Raw genomic sequence first — 20123 nt, forward strand, 5'->3', positions numbered from 1 at the left:
TTGGCCTACTTGAATCAATATGCTAAGGGTTTAGAAAACAGCAATTCTGGTCCCACTATACCATGTCCCCACCTGGGGGTGGGGAAGTGGTTGTAGCAACATTACAGTGGTGCCAATACATGATACAAAGCATCTTCTTTAGCATTCGTGGTAGATTCTTCCTCCCTTCCCCAAATTCTACCTTATCAGGATAACTTGCCATCCTTATGCTTCAAATTAGCCCTATCCCATTCCAGGCTGCAGGGTCTGTGCTATCTCTAGAAGTATGGTCCCCTGCAGAGTTACAAGCCAGTTGTAAGGAACAGGTCTAGATGAGTAGATCAGCACAAGATTGCACTGTAAATGGTTAATATTAGTAGTATCATGTTAACCATCTATAACAGTACTGCAATTAGAGTATCCCTAAACTGAACCAGCCTAGTTGCTTTCTGGTAAAGGGAGGTGCCACCCAAGATGAGATCAAACGGTGGTGGGTGGTGGTAGCAAGTGACAATAGCAAAGCAGAAGTGCATGGATAAAATATGTTAATCAAGTGCTATCTTGTTTAGATTTGCCCTGTTTACTATTAAATCATCTTAAAACCACATATCTTTAATATGCCTGTAATTTTTTCCCCAGACATTGGAATGTCTTGAGATTCATATAATCCTGCAGAGCATCAGAGATGGTTTGGGATTAAAAGAGTATTGTTGACATCCCAGGAAGGAATAAGAATTAGAATAGGAGCTACATCTGAATATGTTTACATGTAAAAAGAAGAGGTTCTGCTCTTCATAGGAATTATAATTATTGTATACTAAGTTTTTAGGATAAAGAACTGTTCTCATGAAAATCATTGTTTACCATTTTAGATTTTTTGAGCTAAAGAATTGAATTGTCCTTTATATGTGTCCAGACCATCATAGTTGGTGTCATCTCATGATTTTCTGCCATACCACTCCTGATAACATCTAACGGTTCCATGTACTTGGGAAAGACAGATAGTGTAGGTGCTATTATAGGATTGTTTATTCCTTTAGCAAGTGTGGAAGTTTTAGATATTATCAAGCATACCCTTGAAGTAACACTGAGATGTTACACAGCTCTAGTTAACATATAGGGGCACCACAGATGCTTTTCTGGTGTAAAAGACAGCATGCTTATTTAAACAATGCAAGGATGAACAGAACATATGAAGCTGCCTTATACTGAATCAGACCCTTGGTCCATCAAAGTCAGTATTGTCTACTCAACTGGCAGCAGCTCTCCAGGGTCTCAAGCTGAGGTTTTTCACACCTATTTGCCTGGTTTCCAGTAGACCACCTAGTGCTTACTGGTTGATCAAAGTCTTGCAAAGAATCTGAACTAGATGGATCTAGATACAGGAAGACATTTTTTTACATTTCTAAACAAGTGTATATGTAGAGCTACCTGGCATAGATCAGTTATTTATTTATTTATTCGAGATTTATATCCCGCCCTCCCCACAAGTGGCTCAGGGCGGCTGAACAAGATGTGCACTCTGCAAATCTGAAACACTGTAGTGGGCTAGAGAAATTCTGATGCAAAAAGTTATAGCCCAGGAATTAGCTCAACCCCTTTTTATGGTGTTCAGCGTTTTGCACAGTATTGTTTTAAGACCTTTTACAGTCTGAAAAGCATACATCACTGCTCTCTAGTCTTATGGGATAACCCAGATAACATTACTTTACCATCCGTCCTGCAAAGGCCTTTTGGGTTTAGAAGCAATTGTCTTAGAACAGGAGTGGACAAACTTTCTTAACATAAGAGCCACATAGAATAAATGTCAGATGTTTGAGAGCTAGAAGTCCAGAAATGGAAGTGTCATAAGTAGCTTCTCATGATGAGATCCTGTGGTCTGTATAAGGGGAGGGGAAGAACTAGATTATGAGGTAATCTTCCGGAGACTTCTCCTGAGAACATGTTCTGATTGAATTTCATCCTCAACTGATGTAAGAATTTAACCAAGGTTCTAAAGGAGACTGGCTTTGATTCTGATGGACTAAGGGCCTAGGCTATGATTTACTGGAATTGCAATTTGTAGCAACATGCCTGAGCTTATGGCCTGCTTTTGGATTTAAGGCTTGTGCCATCTAACTCAAGTCTTGCAAGTGTTATGTATTGGCTACAGAATAATTTATTTATATTGAACAGAATTTGAAATAAAATTCATATATCTATAAATTATACAAAGTCTAGTTACTTGTGTACAACTGGTCTGGGACCCACAGTTATCAGCCTTGGACTCCCTGACACTCCCACCTTAGTGGAAGTTGGTTTTCATTAGAAAATTAATACAAACAAGTTGGGGCCATTGCATTACTTTGTGGGCAGGGATTATGGCTATTTCAAATGTTTTAACACTCCCACATGGAGAAAAATGAGGCCATTATTGAAAACAGTGGTGCTTGCATGGTGTTTAAGTAGTTAGCCCACAGATTTTGCATGGTATTCAAAGAAAGCTGTTATATATTGTGTTCACTGTTAGTAGGCCAGAGCTTGAAGTGTGCTTTCAGTACTCTCCAGGATCCTGATGCCTGTATTCTGATTGGCTGTTCTCTTAGAACCAGCCAGTCTGGACAATGAGGCATTTCTTCCAGGAAATGCAAATGAGGGATACTGGAGGGACCAATTGGAGACATTGCCGCTGGTTAAAGGAGGGTGTTTTACTCAGCCACAGTGTATGTATTGAATGAAGTGGCCTGTGCTGTTTGTGATTGTTTCTTCTTGAATAAACTGTTGCTGCTTACTTAAGAGCTGACTGAACTCATTGGTATTCAAGAAAGCTTTCTAGAAGGCTGTGTAAGGCTGAAGTCATTCTGTGGTGTTGAGCTATTGTAGGTTTTTAGGTACCTATTGGAAATACAGGGTTTGATCTTTTCTACCAGAGCAAAAAACAGGCGGGGAGCTAGACCAGGCTGCTCAGAGAGGGGCATGTTCAGTAATGCCATGGATGGCATGTTCAAGGCATGCACAGTTGCTCACCACAGAACAAAATTTGCTGTTAATGAGAGTGTGCAGGGAGCAAAGCAATTTAAAGTTAGTAGTAGCAAGCTCAGTGCCAAAATTGTGATTTACACCATACAAAAGCCACATGGCAGATACATGGTGGCACTAAGAACTTTAGGCCAGATGTATGCCTGGATTCTAAGTATGTGGGGACCTAATTCAGATCAGCACTATGACACATGGGGAAAGAGGGACTTTAGTTTACCCTCAATGATATCTGTATACACAGGTTTCCCCAGTGGAGCTAACAGCAAATCTTATAGCTGTTTCAGGCCAGCAAAATGCTGTTGAGGACTGGGTGAATAATATCTTCTCTCTGCTGCTGCAGTCCATCAGGAATGGAGTTCCCAGTGTGGAACTCTCAGACTACTTCTGTTGACACTCCGCATGCCTGCTATGTAGACTGTCAGCCCTGACTTGAGTGTCTGAATCTGTTCTGCAGCCACCAACGGGAGGGGGGGGGGGGAAGCCAGAGGAAAAGAGGCCAGTTAATTATTACAACAATTTAGGTTTCAGTACGAGCTGGACCATAAGGATGGCCAAGCGCAGAAGAACAGATGCTTTTGAGCTGTGGTGCCAGAGAAGAATCTTGAGAGTCCCTTGGACTGCAAGAAGTTCAAATCAGTCAGTCCTAAGGGAAATCAACCCAGACTGTTCCCTGGAAAGTCAAATACTGAAGCTGAAGCTCAAATACTTTGGCCACCAAATGAGAAGGGAGCACTCCCTGGAGAAGATTCTGATGCTGGGAAAGACAGAAGGCAAAAGAAGGGGACAGCAAAAGATGAGATGGCTGGACAGCATTACTGATGTAACAAACACAAATTTGAACAGACAGGAGGGCCTGGTGTGACTTTGTCCATGAGGTGGCAAAGAGTTGTACTCGACTGTGCAACTGAACAACAAACAACAAACTAAAAGACAAACAAGTAGTGCCAGCAGTTCCTTTCTGTAGAACAGGAACTCTGAGCTCTTCTCCCCACCCCCCATTAAATTATCTTAGAAAGTATGGATCTTTGTCTTTTTTATTAAGAGAGATTTATATCCCACTTTTGACTGGAAAAGGCAATGGCAAATCACCCTGTAAAAAAGTCTGCCATGAAAATGTCATAATGTGACATCATCCCAGAGTCAGAAACAACTGGTGCTTGCACAGGGGCCTACCTTTACCTTTATATCCCACTTGGCTCCTAATAAAAATTCAAAGCAGCTTACAACACCATGCCTCCCCCTCCATTTTATATGTGCACCAACAACCCTGTGAAACAGGTTCAGAATTACTGGGTGAAGGCCACTCAGGGAATTTTCATGGCAATGAATTTTCAACCCAGAATCTCCCAGATCTGAGTACAATACTCTTACCACTACATCATGCATGTCTGGTAACCCAGAAGATCTCTAATAAGAACACAACAGGAGATGAAATTTTAAGGAGGAAGCAAAGACTTGAGTTCTTTCCCTTCTCCCCTCCCTCGGAGCTTGCAGTGGTGTTTACACTGCTATGCCTTCCCATCCTCTTGCAGCATCACCACTGGGAAATTGTTGCTGGTGAACATGGTTCCCAGGCTATTCTGTTTTTGCTTTAGTTCTCCACTAAAATGTCCTGCTGGGGGAAGAGACGGGGCCTGCTGGTGATTAATGGTCCCTGCCTTATCTCCAACTTCTTGTTTGCCCTATAGGCTGCTTTGCTATGTTATGGAGAAGAGTTATGAACAGGCTCATCCTGCAGAACCAGCTTCTAATTGCAGAGCTGTGAAGGGAGAACTTCCTTAGTCTCAGCCCAGGGCTGAGACCTCTGCAGGATGTGGTTTGTGACCCATTGGGTTAAATGCAGCCTTCCAGCCATGTTTGGCAGCCTTCTGGGAGCTTGACAAACTTGTTTTCTGTTTTTTACCTAGCACTCTAGTTCTCAAAAGTTTTATTAGTTTCAGAAAAAATGGGAGGGTAAGGATAGGGGGGAAAGAAAGATAAAGCACAATACATTCTGATCTTATTCTACATAAAATACTTTCAAAAACACAAGGATGATTCTACAATATTTTCTTTACATAAATTGTCCCATATTATTTTGTCTAAGCTGTATATAATCCATTTTAAAATTTTATAGTATAAGTCTTTTGTTATTATCTAATAATTTTGACAAGTCCAGTAAAGATAAATTTTATAATATAAAATACAGGGAAAAAGGAAAAAGAAATCAGTTCACACCAAAGAATCTTAAAAGTCTTGAATCTCCAACCAAGCATATAATTTCATCCAATATTTTCTTGCTTCTTCTTCAGATTTCCTAGCCATCAGCTGAGATAGAAAGTCCAGTTCTGCTGTCTCTAGAATTTTTCCCACCAAGTCCATTTTCGTGGGAATTTCCAGCGATTTCCATCTCTGCCCCAGAAGAATCCTGGCTGCTGTGATAAAATATGCCAACAAATGTCTCATCTCTCTCGAATAGTCCTCAGGAAATATGTTCAATAAAAATAGTTCTGGTTTGAAATGGATCTGAGTCTTCATGATCTTCTGTAACATTTCATGCACCATTTTCCAATAGTCTTTCACCATCTCACACATCCACCACATATGGTAAAAGGTACCAATCTGTTTAGTACATTTCCAACATTTGTTAGACATATTGGTATAAATCTTACAAAATTTCTGTGGGGTCAAGTACCATCTATAAAACATCTTGTAAAGATTTTCTTTGAAGGCTACTGACCTAGTTAATTTAACATTAAGCTTCCAATCTTCTAATGAGATATTATAACCAAATTTTTTTGCCCATTGAACCATACAGTCCTTTACAACTTCATCTTGTGTCTTCATTTGAAATAAGTACGCATATAGTTGGGAGATTAACTTTTCTTGTGGGCCCAAAAGAATTTTATCAAACAAGTATTGTTCTATATTAAAGCCTGTCGCCTTGTCTTTAGCATATCTGGATTCAACTTGCATTCTCAGCCATCAATTCATTTTAATGTCCATATTTTCCAATTCTTCTTTGGTTTTCAGTTGATTATCTTCATCATACCTATAGCTCTGATTTGATTTTAAAAGATTTGGATGTGTAAATATTTCTACTGGTGAAACCCATCTAGGAATTTTTTGGTAAATTCTAGTCTTTAACCATGACCACGTATGATACAAGGATTTTCGAAACCAGTGATTCCTAAAATAGGAGTGGCCTTCAAGTCTTTGATACCACAAATATGCATGCCATCCCATAGTCAAATCATGTCCTTCTAACAATTGTCTCTTGTCTGTCAACAATATCCAATCCCTTATCCAAATAAGTGCAGATGCTTTATAGTACAATTGCCAGTCTGGAAGGCCCATGCCTGCTCTTAATTTAGAGTCCTGCAATGTCTTTAATTTAATTCTAGCTTTTTTTACCTTGCCATACATATTTAGCAACCATCTTGTTTAATTCTTGAAAAAATCCACTATTTAAGAATATTGGGATAATTTGAAACAAAAATAGTAATCTTGGTAAAATATTCATCTTTATTAAGGCTATTCTTCCCATTAAAGATAAGTTCAAATCATGCCATTTTTCCAAATCTTTTTAAATTTCTTTAAGTAGTTTGTCATAATTATCTGCTTTTACGTTGCTACACCTGTTTGAGATAACCACACCTATCTATTTGATTCTTTTTTCATACAAAAATCCTGATTTTTGCTGGAAGGATTGCATTTGTTCCATCGTCATATTCTTTGTCAACAATTTTGTTTTATGATAATTAATCTTTAACCCTGCCCAATAACCAAATTGTTTGATTTTATTTGTCAGACAATCTATTGAGTCCATTGGCTGTTCTAGTATAACAACTAAGTCGTCAGCAAAGGCTCTGAGTTTATATTGTTCATCTTTTATCACAGCTCCCTTTATACTTGCATCTTCTCTTATTCGATTGTTCAATACCTCTAAAGATAAAATAAAAAGTAGAGGGGACAGTGGACAGCCTTGTCTTGTACCTTTTTGAATGTTGATTACATCTGTTAGTGCGCCATTCACTGTCACCCTAGCCTTTTGTGAGGAATATATTGCTTCTACCGCTTTCAAAAAGTTTTCACCACACTCCATACCTTTCAATTGCTATAACATAAAATGCCAACAAACATTATCAAAAACCTTCTCAGCATCTAGGCAAATTAAAGCCAGTTGCTTCTCTGGATGGTTCTCATAATATTCCAAAATATTACAAACAGTTCTAACATTATCTTTCAAATATCTTTTAGGAAGGAATCCTGCTTGATCATAGTGTATTATAGATTGTAAAACTTTCTTCAAACGTTGTGCCAATATTGCAGCAAAAATTTTGTAATCCAGATTTAAAAGAGAAATTGGATGACAATTTTTAATGTCTTTCAAGTCGTTATCTTCTTTCGGAATAAAGGATATTGTACCTTCTTGCCATGAAACTGGAATTTGACCCTCCTTTTGAATCTTTTCAATAAGGCGTTTAAATGGTAAAAGTAAAGACTCTTCATAAGCTTTATAAAATTCTGCATTTACCTAGCACTCTACAAGTAGGATGGAGGTTAACAGGTACTTGGCTGGATCATACACAGGGCTGGGGCAGTTTCCTTGATTCATTTCTGCCCTATAAAATGGGCACCATCTGAGCTTTACACCCTAGTGTCCTCAGCGATGTTGCTAGGGCTTTGGTGAGATATCTGTCAGATTGTGTAAGGCTGCAGTTTTTGAGGTAGTCTTGGGACAGCCCTGTCAAGATGACAATGATACCCAATGATACTTACTCAGAGTCCCTACAATCCTCCACACCTTTCTGTTCCTGCAAGTGCAGAGTTCTAGGCAGGTCAGTTAGTTGGAGCTTACCAACTTATCTTGCCCCTTTAAAAATATCTAGAAAGCCATGACCTTTTACATACCAGGTCCCCTCTCTCACAGAGACATTACCAGATGGGGTAGCCTAGTCCCCTTTAATAATCACCCCTCACTCGGACACTGCACATGGCTATTGGGGCTGGGGACTCAAACACTGCTTCATTCACACACTGTCACTATTTATTCACATCCTAGTATCTATTTACATATAGACTGGGATCTTAACTTGTCTATATGTGCTTCTTTCCCTGAGACTATAAACATCCAGCCCACAGGGTTAAATAAGCAAGTTAACTTTTATTTATGATTTGAACATAACGTAGCAGTAAATTATGAAGAGGATACAAAGTTTCTTTTCAGTTGAATGTTTGAACTATTTGCCTATTCAGGCATGTGGGATTCTTTGGTACAAGCTGAGCTTTCCCCAGTCAGTTAAGCTATTCTTCCACAGCTTTTCAGTCAGACTCACTCTTAACTGCTGTTTTCAACTGTCCCTCTCACCAACATTACATCAGCTCCCACTGGTTGCTGTTAGGAAGAGGCAGAACCTAAACTTTTCAACACCAATGACTCTTTCTGGATCACAAAACATAGCAGTCCCAGCTTCCAGGTGATCTCTTTACCTCACTTTTTCCCTTTTTTTCTCAGCAGCTTAAAGAGCTCGGAAGGTTTTCAGTAATGTTATTTTTGTTCAAGATGAACTCTTACCATGATATCTTGCCATTCTCTTCCTGTAGCATAGGTATGATAAAGCAGATAATAAATATTTTGAATAAAACAATATTGAAAAGTGAGTAGACTAGAGGGAATGCTGGAAATAAATGTGTCACATTGATTTGTCTTGCCTTTCCTACAAAGAGCCCAAAGTGATGTACACCTTCTTCCATTCCATTCCATTTTATACTCAGTACAGCCTTGTGAATTAAGCTCGAACTGAGAGACTGACTGGTTTATGGTCACTTGAATGTGGGGTTGGACCTGGTTTTCTCCAGCGGTTGTCCTTTAAAAACATATATTTTCTCCTTCAAACTAGTTATGAAGAGCAAGACTGAGTAGAGACTGAAGGGTTCCCCCCCCCCCCCTTCGTTCTTGCATAGTCCTGAGCCAAAACAAGGTTTATTGAGACTGCAACTTGCATTATGTGTACCTACACAGATCCCATTATGGTCTTTCTCTGATCTCTCTTGAACCCTAAGGACTACACTATGGTGGATTTCCTACTAACTCCTGAAAAAGGTGGGGAGGGGGACTCCTGAAACTTAAACGTTTACACTTGTATTTGGCAGAAATGTTTGGATTTAGCTACAAAGGGAGGAAAAAATAAGCTGCTTCATTCTTTTCGCTCTGGATTGTGCTTTTCTCTGTTTCTTTCCTTCCTTCCCTGTCTTTACCATATGTTTCTCATTAACTTTTAGGGAAAGTTGTGGCTTAGGGTGGGTGAGATAGGGAGCGTGTGTGCGCGCGCTGCTGTTTATATTGTGTACACACAAAAATTACAAGAAATAAAGGTTTGCCAGTTGAAAGAGCTGAGTTTACAAAAAGCACTGCACTGGGAACCCTTTTACAGTATCCTTCACATGCTGACCTTTAAAAACTAGTCTTTGAAGGACCTCCCATGCTAGATTAAATCAAGCTCTTTACATAAGATCTCTGACCCTGAAAAGTAAGCTACACTGTGCTAAATCTGAGCTGTTAAATAGTTCTGATTTAGATAGGGATGCTCAGCTCTGTTTTCTGGCTGAGCAGAATTTATATTAAAGCATTTTACTAGGAAACATCTCTCTCTCTCTCTCTCCCTCTCTCTTTCCCATTTAGGAATATGATCTGAATAAATGCCAATACTGAAATACTTACCTTAGTTTTCTTGGCTTTGCTTTCAGCATACCATTTCCCTGGAGACAAAATGTATTAAAAAATTGAAATATATGTGGATTTATCTGGCTATTTATTTTCCATTGATGGAAGGAGGTTTTATGTCTTCTTCTTGGCAGTTTTTGTACATATCCGTGATAACTGCTTGTAATTAAATGGTGTATTTAAAATACACTTTTGATATAGCCTTTTTCTGCTTTGAATTTAGATAGAGTAGCTCCATGAATTCAAACAGCTGGCTTTGATGTTTGTTTTCAGCACTTCTTTGAACATGAAACACTTCAGTCATGTTGAGCTTTCTTGGCTGCATTTCAGCCCAAACCCAGCTGTTGGAAGTTAGATTAGTTATTTAAATACTAAAATGGGGGGAGGGAAATAGGCATGATCACTCACTCCCTTAATACACAGGTTGAAAACATGGCTCTTGCTGCCAAGGGTAGGCATGAATTCATAATTCAGAACTGACAAACTGATATGAGAAGGAAAAGTGAAATCTTGAAAGCCTTTAGTATAAATGTAAGTATTCAGATTTGAGGATCTGAATTTTAACTTCATAAGGAAAGGACCAAGATGAGTTGCATGTGCAAAAACAGATGCTTTTGTTGCTCACACTTCACTAGTTGCTTAAAGAAAAGAACTGGCCCTCTTTCTGTGACTGATGGACTCTACCAAATGGAACTTTTTCCTGACAAGTGGAAAGACCGGTGATGAAAAAGTTATAGCTCCTTAATTTTTGCATCTCAGGTTGCAGTTAAAGACAAAGGCTTAAATCCAAATCTTCCCTTGTATATTCCAAATGGCATTGGCAAAAAAGGGATGATATCGTTGTCATCACCACCACCATCACATTTAATTAATCGCCCATCCTAGCTCACGCCAGGCTCTGGGCAATTTACAACATTTCTACCCCTTCCTACATTAGCTGCTTGTCATGTGGTCCCACTGGTCCCACAACACTCACTTCAGCTTAAGTGTTTTGGTGATTAGTGGTTTTTCAGGAAGGCTTGTTTGTAGAGATATAAAGGTCCAGAAAAATTCAAGAGTGGAACATACACTCAATTTTCTCCGTTTTTCTAAAAATGTTTCCAATGAATTTTGGGCAACACTGGGTGAGGGGAAACACTTTTATATTCTGGAATTTTATCTTTTGGAAGGAGTGAGGTGTTTTTTAAAACAAATTTTTCCTTGCTCAGAATATGTAGTTTGAAATGTTTTCATTTCAGGACAGTGTGCAGTGATTGGAAACTATAATTGCTGTCTATACTGTGGACACACACTTTTTTTCAAAGGTATGTGCCTTTTAAATGGGATTTCTTTAAATTTCGTGAGCACTACATTTTAAATTATGCAGTAAAATATTTTTAGATTTGTCAACAAGGTATGCATATTTCAGTCCCTGCCCCCAAATTTCCAATTTTTTGGGAGATGGAGGAACCCAGAGGTTTTCTATAGCTTTGAGATTTCTAAAAGTCTTGCATCTCTGGTCAGTAGGCTATAGCAGGAAAGGCAAGGTGGGGAAGCCTGATGCTGTGGCTTCTTGGATCCAAGCAGGACACATATTATAGCTGAGCATCTCTGAAAGCTCAAATCCATGTCATAGTTTACTAACTTCTTACAGGTCACCTTCATACAGAGACCTTTTGGCCATCTGTTCTTGCTAGCCCGTACAAAGCATTACATTAGTAGATGTGCTGTAGCAGCATGGCTCACCAAAACACTTAAGCTGAAGAATTATCTCACTGGGCATGGTTTTACTCTTACATCAGTGTCAATCAGATTATAAGGGAGTCATCCTTAGTACAGAGTTTAATGCAATCAGCAGGGGTTAAAAACAACAACCTGACTACCATACTTATTTTGACTCCACTTGAGTGACACTATGTCTTTTGTTGCTGTAATGGTTGTGAAGCAGGTCAGGTGAACATTAGTTACTTTAGGGAAGTCCTTCTGTAAGAACTTTAAGGAATGGCCTCTATACAGAACTTACTACTCTGCTTCACTTTGTGATTGACTTCAGTAGGAGCAGGATGATGGCAGCTATGGTCTGTTTCTTTGCAGTCAGAGATAGCACTGGAGACTCCTAGAATCTCTTCGTGTATCTATATAAAGAGAGCATGCTGAAAACAAGCAAACACTTAATTAGGCAGGCTAATCCTGCAACAGATTCTCAAAGAGCAGCAACACAAATGCCTGTAGTTCCTTCTGAGCTATGCTGAATTTAGCTAAACTCACAGACTCATCCTCTGTTTCTGTCAATTAAACTGTTTCAGGCTCTCTTTGGTTCAGAAACTCTGAAGGTTATGACATTCCAGAGGCTGGAAAGAGGTTTCTGTGACCTTTTGTGTACCAATAGGTGCCTGGTTATGAAAAACCAGAGTGATCAGGCTGGACAAACCTGTAACTGAAGGCTGGATTAGGCAAGACATTGGACCACAAATCTGGACCAGACTCACCTTACCCATAGCCAGAAGAAAGGTACAGGATTTCCTCAAGCATGTTGGGACCATATTTGGACAAGGATGGTGGCACAGGGGCTCTAGCCTCCCCTCCAATGACTCACATTTGTCCTGAGATTTACTAAAAGAAATGTATTTATTCAAACACAAGAAAGGCCCACACCAGACACATTGTCTGTTGTGTGTTTTCAAATGCAAACAACAATACTTCCTCTGAAGTTTAGGGACCTCTGAAACATCTTTTTGCTAGTCTTTTGGGACACTATTGCTAGGCTGTGCTTCAAGAGTCACTAACAGCTTTGCAGCATTGCCCCTGGCATATTCCAGCTGCTCTGGCATGTGGCACTGGTTCTTAGCAAAGACTGAGTGTTCTGTGATCTAGCTGATCTACCTAGTAAGAGGCCCCTGTAAACATGCTGGGGGATTGCCTGCTCCTGAAGCGATTTGTCTCAATTGAGCACAATCAGCGAGGTATCAGAAATGGTTCTTATTATGGCCCATTTTTCTCCCCAATAGAGGCCCAAAAACTGCTTACAACATAATTCTCTTATCTTCTATTTTATCCTTACAACAACCACCCTGTGAAGTACTTTAGGCTGAGAGAGTGTGATTGATCCAAGGTTACCCAGCAATCTTGTATGGAGGAGGTGAATGGAGAATTTGGGGCTTGTTAAGAAATTCCTCAAGATCTGGGGGCAGTGCCTGGGGAGGGCAGAGTTTATGAAGGAAGGGACCTCTGCAGGGATATGCTGCCACAAAAGCTGCCATTTCCTCCTCTGTTTTCTGGAGATCAGTTGTAATTCCAGGAGAACTTCAGGCCTTTCTGGAGATGGACAACTCTATGGGAGTTTGAAACTGGGTCTCCCAGATTCTAGTCCTAACCATTGTACCTTCCAGGAGTCATCTTAGCTCACCTCCTCATAGAGTCAGCTGATAGGCTTCATATGTAAGCACAAAGAGCAACTAAAAGACCATGTTTTATGGAATTGTCACTAGGTGAATACTTGGGCATAATGTAAAACATTAGATTTTTGTGTGTTCAAAATGTTAGATAGATTCATGGCTACTAGCCATGATGACTTAGGGGAACCTCGACATTCAGAGCCAGAAGGTAATATCAGAGGAAAGCTTCGGCTTCTATGCCCTGTTGTTGGCCCTTCAAAGGAACTGGGTGGTCACTATGAGACAGGATGCTGGATTAGATGGACCATTGATCTAATTCAGCCGGGCTCTTCTTCAGCCGGGCTCTTCTTATGTTCTTATGTGTGTGTGTTGTATATAAACAGCAGGTTGCTCAAGCATTGGCCTTGCTTTTTGTGTCACAGGACAAGGCACTAATGACGAATATATCAGGTTTTTGTTTGTTTGTTTTTGGGAGTGGATGTAAATTGTGGTTTTGAAAAATCATGAAGGCCTGAGGGTCTACATATTTGATATGAAAGCTCAACAATTTTTTCACAGTCCAGTTTATGGGTGTTTATGGCATATATTTATAGTTTACATGTAAATTGCATGGTGGTGTTGTTTGACAGGTCTGGAATCTTTGTTTATGGAAGTGCTATTTTTCTGTTCTTTATGGCTATGGATGTGAACTTTGAAATGTCTCTGAATAAAACACAAGCACTGCGAAGATTCAGTTTGTACTTTGATCCCCTCTCTATTGTATTATCCAGTTTATTTATTTAGATTTAGCAATATATTTTTTAAAAAAACCCAAGTTGAATAAATGCAGAGCTTTTTTCTAGGGGAATGCAGCAGAATGGAGTTCTGGGACCTCTTTCAGAGATTTCAAGATTTCAGCTCAATGAAAGAAAAGCTATTTAAGCCTTCAGAGAAGACATGTTCAAGGAACCATCTCAGATTCAGAGCACTCCCAATACAACAGCTATTTTCTCCTGTCAGTGTGTAAGGGGATTTTTCCAGATAAACCTGATTGTTACTCCAGAAAGGTCCGTCTTGTCAGTTTAAAAAAAAATTGACTTCTTTACAGGACTTTTTTTCTGGAAAAAGAAGTACCGGAACTCTCAAGAGAAAAATAAAGGAGAAACACAGGTGTACGCTCCTCATTAACTTGTAAACATTTTTGAGAGTTTTTGTTTTCATGAAGAGGTTCTGGAACTCCGTTCCACCACGCTCCCCCAGAAAAAAAGCCCTGATTGTTTTTAAAAATGGTTGGACCTCCCTTAACAGCCTTTGATCCAACAAAGTATGTTAAAACATGGTTGCTTCATCATTCAGTGTTAGGCACCAAAAGCAAGACCCAAAAAAGAACTGAGGAAGTTGGTGACATCACATGTCTAAATTTTGGAAACTACTTAAAAGTTGAGATAAGTCCATAGCACAATGAAAATAATATTGATAGAATCCCATGTGTTTCTCCTTCATTTCCTTCTTGAAATTTTCAACACTTCTTTTTCCAGAAAGAGAGCCCTGATTGTATGCCCCAACGTTAAACAAATGGTCCAGTGCAATGCACTGACCATGGAAAAAGTGTTCCTCCTTCCCCCTGTAATGGAAGCAAAACCTGAGAACAAATGTATATAGCTCAGATAGCTTTCCTTTTGGTGTTTCCCTCTCCAGTTCTAATGTTCACTGCCTTTGTTGTCTTCCCACGCAAAAGCTATCCTGACCAGACATTATTCTTCCAATTTGTTAATTTCACTGTTGGATTCTAACTTTGTACTACTTTGCATGCTTAACCACTGCCCACCAGTTATACGTAGCACTGCTCACTGCACGAAATGTGCATGCACACGAAAGCTTACATTCTGAATGTTGGTCTTAAAGGTAATACTGCGCTCCAACTTTGTTCTATTTCTCTCCTTCAATCGGTTATTTCTCCCCTTTCTTTTCTTTTCCGCCTTTCGATCAAGAGGTAAACTTTAGTGACGTCCCCTGTGCTCCTGGCCAGCGCTTGCGATGCCCACCAGCGTCCGCCAGGGGGTTGCTTTCATTCAGTCCCACATTCAACAGTGTGAATAGCGCCACAGTCCAGAGCGTTTTGTTGATGTCGCAGCGGCATCGCGGGCAAAAGAGATGGGATTTTTTTCCCCGCGAGGAAAGGAAAGCGGCGTGGGCATGCCTCCCTGCTCGTTGTGATCTATCGCGGGCTTCTCTGTTTGGAACTGACTGGAGATTGCAGAGGATCTGCTCTCCCCCCCACCCCGGGTCCGGAAACCTTGGCCAGTGGAAGCAGCGAGAAAAAAGGAAACTGCAACCAACCCCAGGATCGAAGGTAAATCCCAGAGGAGCAGCAGCTGCCTCTTGGGTTGGGTTATCTCCCTTCCGCGCTTTGGTCTTTCTTTCCCCCTGAATCTGGCGTCTCTTAGCTCGATCTGGAGTAGAAAGAGCAGGAGGGCGTGTGTGTTTCCTTTGGGGGCCGAGGAACACGGAAAAATTGCGCATCTAATTGTGCAATCGCGTGAAGTTGGCAAGTCCTCCTCTCCCCGTGGAGACCTGCAGCGGAATTACAACCCGAGCCAACTCCAGTTTACTCGGAAGTAAGTCCCGGGGGAGGGGGGAGAGTTGGGATTGACTTCAAAGTACGGCTGGGATCGCAGTTTCAACCCAACCCTGCACATGTTTACTCACAAGCAAGTCACGCTAGGTTCTATTGAAAATGGGCTCGGGGCTTCTTTTCTGGGAAATGATATTCTATTTTTCAAAATCCCAAGTGAAGGACACTTAATTTCTCGTCCCTTTGCTCTCCCTCTCCCCAAATGTTTGCTTGATGGTTTGAATTAAGAGCCTGCAAGCGTTTCTTTTTAAAAGCCTTGCCTCCTTGGAGTCATGTGCTTGGCTGTTGGCTTCTGTTCCATTGCTTTTCTTAGGAAAGGGAATCGATATCCGAATATGGAAAGAAGGAATGTTTAAAAAAGAAAAAAAGGTGGGGCTTGGGGGCGGGAGTTTAGTACCTGATGAAGGGGGGAGGTTCCAATGGGAGGTTGCAGTTTTTGTTAAAAACAGTCATCCGACCAAGATTTTTTAAAAGGTCGCCGCGCATGACATAACCACATTCCACAGATCAGACTTAAAGGGGTTTTTTTCCTCTGGAAAAAGCTGAAGTTTTGGTGCTGGGAGCTGGCCGTAATCGTCTTTTTAAAAAATTCTGACGAACATCTGGATTCTCGGCCCCTCCTTTGAGTGCAGCGCTGGAGTGGGAGCTCCCTTCCAGGTTTTTTTTTAAACTCCTTTCCAGTAAGGATGAACAAAACCTTTTTAACCAACAGACACCTACCCAGATACCGGAAGTTGTATCCCCCCCCTTCCCCATTTGCACACGCTTTTCAGGCGCCTGATGTCCTTTCAAAAGCTGAAACAAAACAGGGAACGAGCTTTTTGTCCATGGCTATTGTTTGTAACCCCAATAACTGGCAGTGGAAGAAAATCCGCGTGGGAAGGCTTTGGAAACTGCAGTGTTAGAAATTTTAAATGCTAGGTAAACTTAGTAAGGCGCACTCTTCCAGCCCCAATCCCCATTCTGTGATTCCAGCTATGTGTTATTCCCAACTTCAGGGATCTGACCCGGCTTCTGTTTAAGCGAGCTCTTCTTTTAAAGCCTTGAGGGAGTCACTGGCCGGTTATTCTGGGTCTGCTGCTTGGAATACAATTGATTCGTCTCTCTGCATGGAGGTGAAGAGCCCAAGCTCAACAAGTGTTGTCTGAGCTGGGGCTGGGGGAACGATTTGGCTGGTGGAGAGGGGAAGTGATGGGAGAATCGAGGGGGCCCCTTCTGAACTCTGGCCAGCAGCCCTTCTGCAGCCGCACTCCCTCTCCCTCTCTGCAGCTGCAAGGCGGGAATCTCGAAAGCGAGCCCCTTTCTGGGGCGAACCGCTTTTGTCAAGCGCTGCTTGAGGGACGGACGGCGGCTGGCGGGAAAGGAGGAGGCCCAGAGCCAGTGTGTGAGGAGGCTTGTGGTGACCTGCTTGTTACCTCTCCTTTAGCGGCTGCTGCCGGGCAAAGCTCATTACCGATGGAGATGGCACGCACGGTTATATAAATGGAAGGTCGTTGCATTAATTGAGGGTCGTGGCTGGGCTGTGAGCCCAACTAAATCCTCGCAGTGCCTTCTTGTGCCATAAAATCAGCCAAAGGAGTAGTGCAAGGCTGCGATCTCTCACACACTAAATGATGCACTTTCAATCCACTCTCAGTGCACTTTCTGACTGGATTTTCCTGTGTGAACTGACAAAATCCAGTTGAAAAATGCATTGAAGGTGGGCTGAAAATGCATTATTTAGTGTGTGTGACCACAGCCCAACTCAGGAGAAATTCTGTCTTTGAACCTGGCAAACTTTGGATGCTTTAGTCCTATTTAAAAACAAATGGGGCATTGTGGCACTTAACTGGGCCCCCTATAATCATAGATATCCTGTAACACTTTAATGGTTTTAATTATGAAATACAGGGCAGGCAAACAGCTGGCAAACAATCATTACAACCCTCTTATTAGCCTACACAGCAACTTCTGGTTTTTCAGAGTGGATGACAAATCGCCAACTTAATGTATGTGTTACATTTTGATGAAACCAGTTAACTTATATTAGTAGTTTCTTTTGAAGGCTTGCATGTTGTGAACAGGATCCTTGCCTTCTCATATCTTTTGAAATGGAAGCTAAAACTGGTGAAAGACTGCTCAGACACATAAATCCGTCTTCATACCTAAAAAAAAAACCTTGGACATTTACTTGCCTTATCCAGCTGAATAGCACACATGTAGCCCTGTCAAAAAGTGGTTTAGCTTTACGAAGGAGGAGGGATGATATCAACCACCTACCACCTTGCTGTCTCCCCTCCCCTCAAATAGTTGATTAGCTAGTTTTCTGCTTTCTGTATAAGGCAGGATTTTTTTTTTCTGTAGAAAAAGCCCAGCAGGAACTCACTTGCACATTAGGCCGTACCCCCTGATGCCAAACCAGTTGAAACTGCATTCCTGTATGTTCTTGCTCCAAAAAAGTCCTGGTATGGGGTGAGTGCATCCTGGCAGAGTAACAAATGTGTGCAAGATCCAAGTGCACATTCAGTTCTTCTTAAAGGTAGGCAGTGCATACCATATACACCTGAAAGGATAGCAACTCTGAATGTAAAACATTCCCCCCTCCCACAGAAGATTACATACAAAGGTGATTGTTGTCATTATTATTATTGTACATAACTGTAATGTGCAAATTTAAGCTGACCCCTTTTTTTCCTTTATGGCATGTGGGGAAAAAAATCCCTAGTCTTCTTTTCAGGTTAATACAGTATACGGAAGCCTGGTGCCCTGTTTGTATTGCCCTAGGTGCTCTGCCTGTAATATGTTTTTCAAAAAATGATAGTAGGTGGCACTCCCGGAATTAACAATCCATGAAATTTATGAACAGCTGACAACCCTAAGATAGGCTGGATGGGTGGGTGTTTTTACAGTTCATATTTTTTTAAAAAAATTGCAATCTAGTCTGCTTTTTTTTCATATGACAGACAAGGTCTAGAATGGGGTGGCCAAACTTGCTTAACATAAGAACAACACGGAATAAACAGGTGTTTGAGAGCCACAAGAAATGAACATCAGATATTTGAGGGAGGGAAGGCAGGAAGGAAAATAGAAGGGGGAGGGAGGAAGAAAGAAAACACCTTTAACTTTAAATGCATTCTCCAAGCCACTGGCTGGCTTGGCTTGGAGAAGTGATTTAAATGACAAATGCCTTCTCCAAGCTGGCTGATGGGGTTTTGGGGGCTTGGAGAGCCACACAATATGTGTGAAAGAGCCACAGATTGGCCATCCCTGGTCTAGAAGCACAAATGCAGCCTAGAACCAATCTTGAGCTGGCTTTGTAAATTTATGAAAATATTCCTATTCTTATTTAGGCACCTTATGAAACTTTTTTTTTCAGAAGCTGCGGTTTGATTTGATAGCCTCTGGTTTGGACCCCTGAGGATGAGTAATGAGTTTTCACATGCTAAAATACTTCATACTAGATAACCCAATTGCTCCTGTATATGTAGGGTTGCTGTCTGTCATTTGCTGCGCACTTTTCTGTTTTGTTTTTACGCTCTGAATGGACAATCAATTGGCTCTTTAACACTGACACAATTACAAATGACTTCATTAGTATTTAATTTTGTAAACATCTCTGAATATCCTGAAAGAAGTGATGAGTGAAACTTCATCTGGCAAATTTATGTGTGCCAGGAAGTTCAGGAACCTTTCAAAGGCCCCAGAGGTCTGCCAAGAAATAAAGTCAGCTGCTCTGCTGGAAACTATGCTCTAGGCTGGTGGAAACTAACTAAGTATCCTTTCCTTCTTCCTAAGAATTTAGAATGGCTCACTTATGTTTCCTAATACCTCTTCCCATCCCATTTATGCAATGGAATGGTTTTGTGTATACAGATCATTTTGAGGCTATTTCATGCAATGGAGAAATAATGAACTGTTTAAACGTATTATAAAATTCTTCAGGAAGTATGTTGTCCCAGAAACATTTGTTCAGGATTTTAAAAGTGCTGTATACATGCTTAAGACTATAGGATGCATGATGCAGGCGGTGAAAAGAATAGCCAAGTTTATGCATGAGTTTTCTCCTGTAATTTGGAAAGACTGGCAAAATAGTGTCCGGCAAAATATGAACCTAGCTGGAATTGTCATTTTTTTATGTCTGTATCTCTTTAAATTCTGGATGATTTGATGATGGATGAAGGCTTCTTTCACCTGTTCATGGAGGAAAAGAAAGATTGTTTACTATATGATTAGTATTTTAATTTATTGATATTATTTTTAATTTATTTATTTAACTTAGATTTATATTCCACCCTCTCCATGAACGGACTCAGGGTGGCTAGCAATCAAACAAAGATTACAATAATAAAATCAACTAAAACAGTGCTAAAAAAATTGTGGTGCTACTCAGTTTTACTAGTTAAGGTTTAAGAACTTATGTCTTATTTTTCTGGGTTTTCTGACTTTTCAAAGT

At 40.6% G+C, this 20123-nt stretch overlaps 1 protein-coding gene across 3 annotated transcripts in view; it reads left to right on the forward strand.

The window, feature by feature from the left end:
* Nucleotides 1-15162: 15162 nt before the first annotated feature.
* Nucleotides 15163-20123, forward strand: part of MOB3B (MOB kinase activator 3B) — a 157235-nt gene continuing 152274 nt past the window's right edge. Inside the window, exon 1 of one of the 3 annotated variants that reach the window (XM_060237184.1) lies at nt 15163-15409. The gene's annotated coding sequence lies outside the window, so the exon portion shown is untranslated. Of the gene's footprint in view, nt 15410-15623; nt 15675-20123 lie in introns of those variants that run through there. The other 2 variants (XM_060237185.1, XM_060237183.1) reach the window with 2 other exon arrangements.

Source organism: Heteronotia binoei, chromosome 4, assembly GCF_032191835.1.
Source record: "Heteronotia binoei isolate CCM8104 ecotype False Entrance Well chromosome 4, APGP_CSIRO_Hbin_v1, whole genome shotgun sequence".
Classification (NCBI taxonomy): domain Eukaryota; kingdom Metazoa; phylum Chordata; class Lepidosauria; order Squamata; family Gekkonidae; genus Heteronotia; species Heteronotia binoei.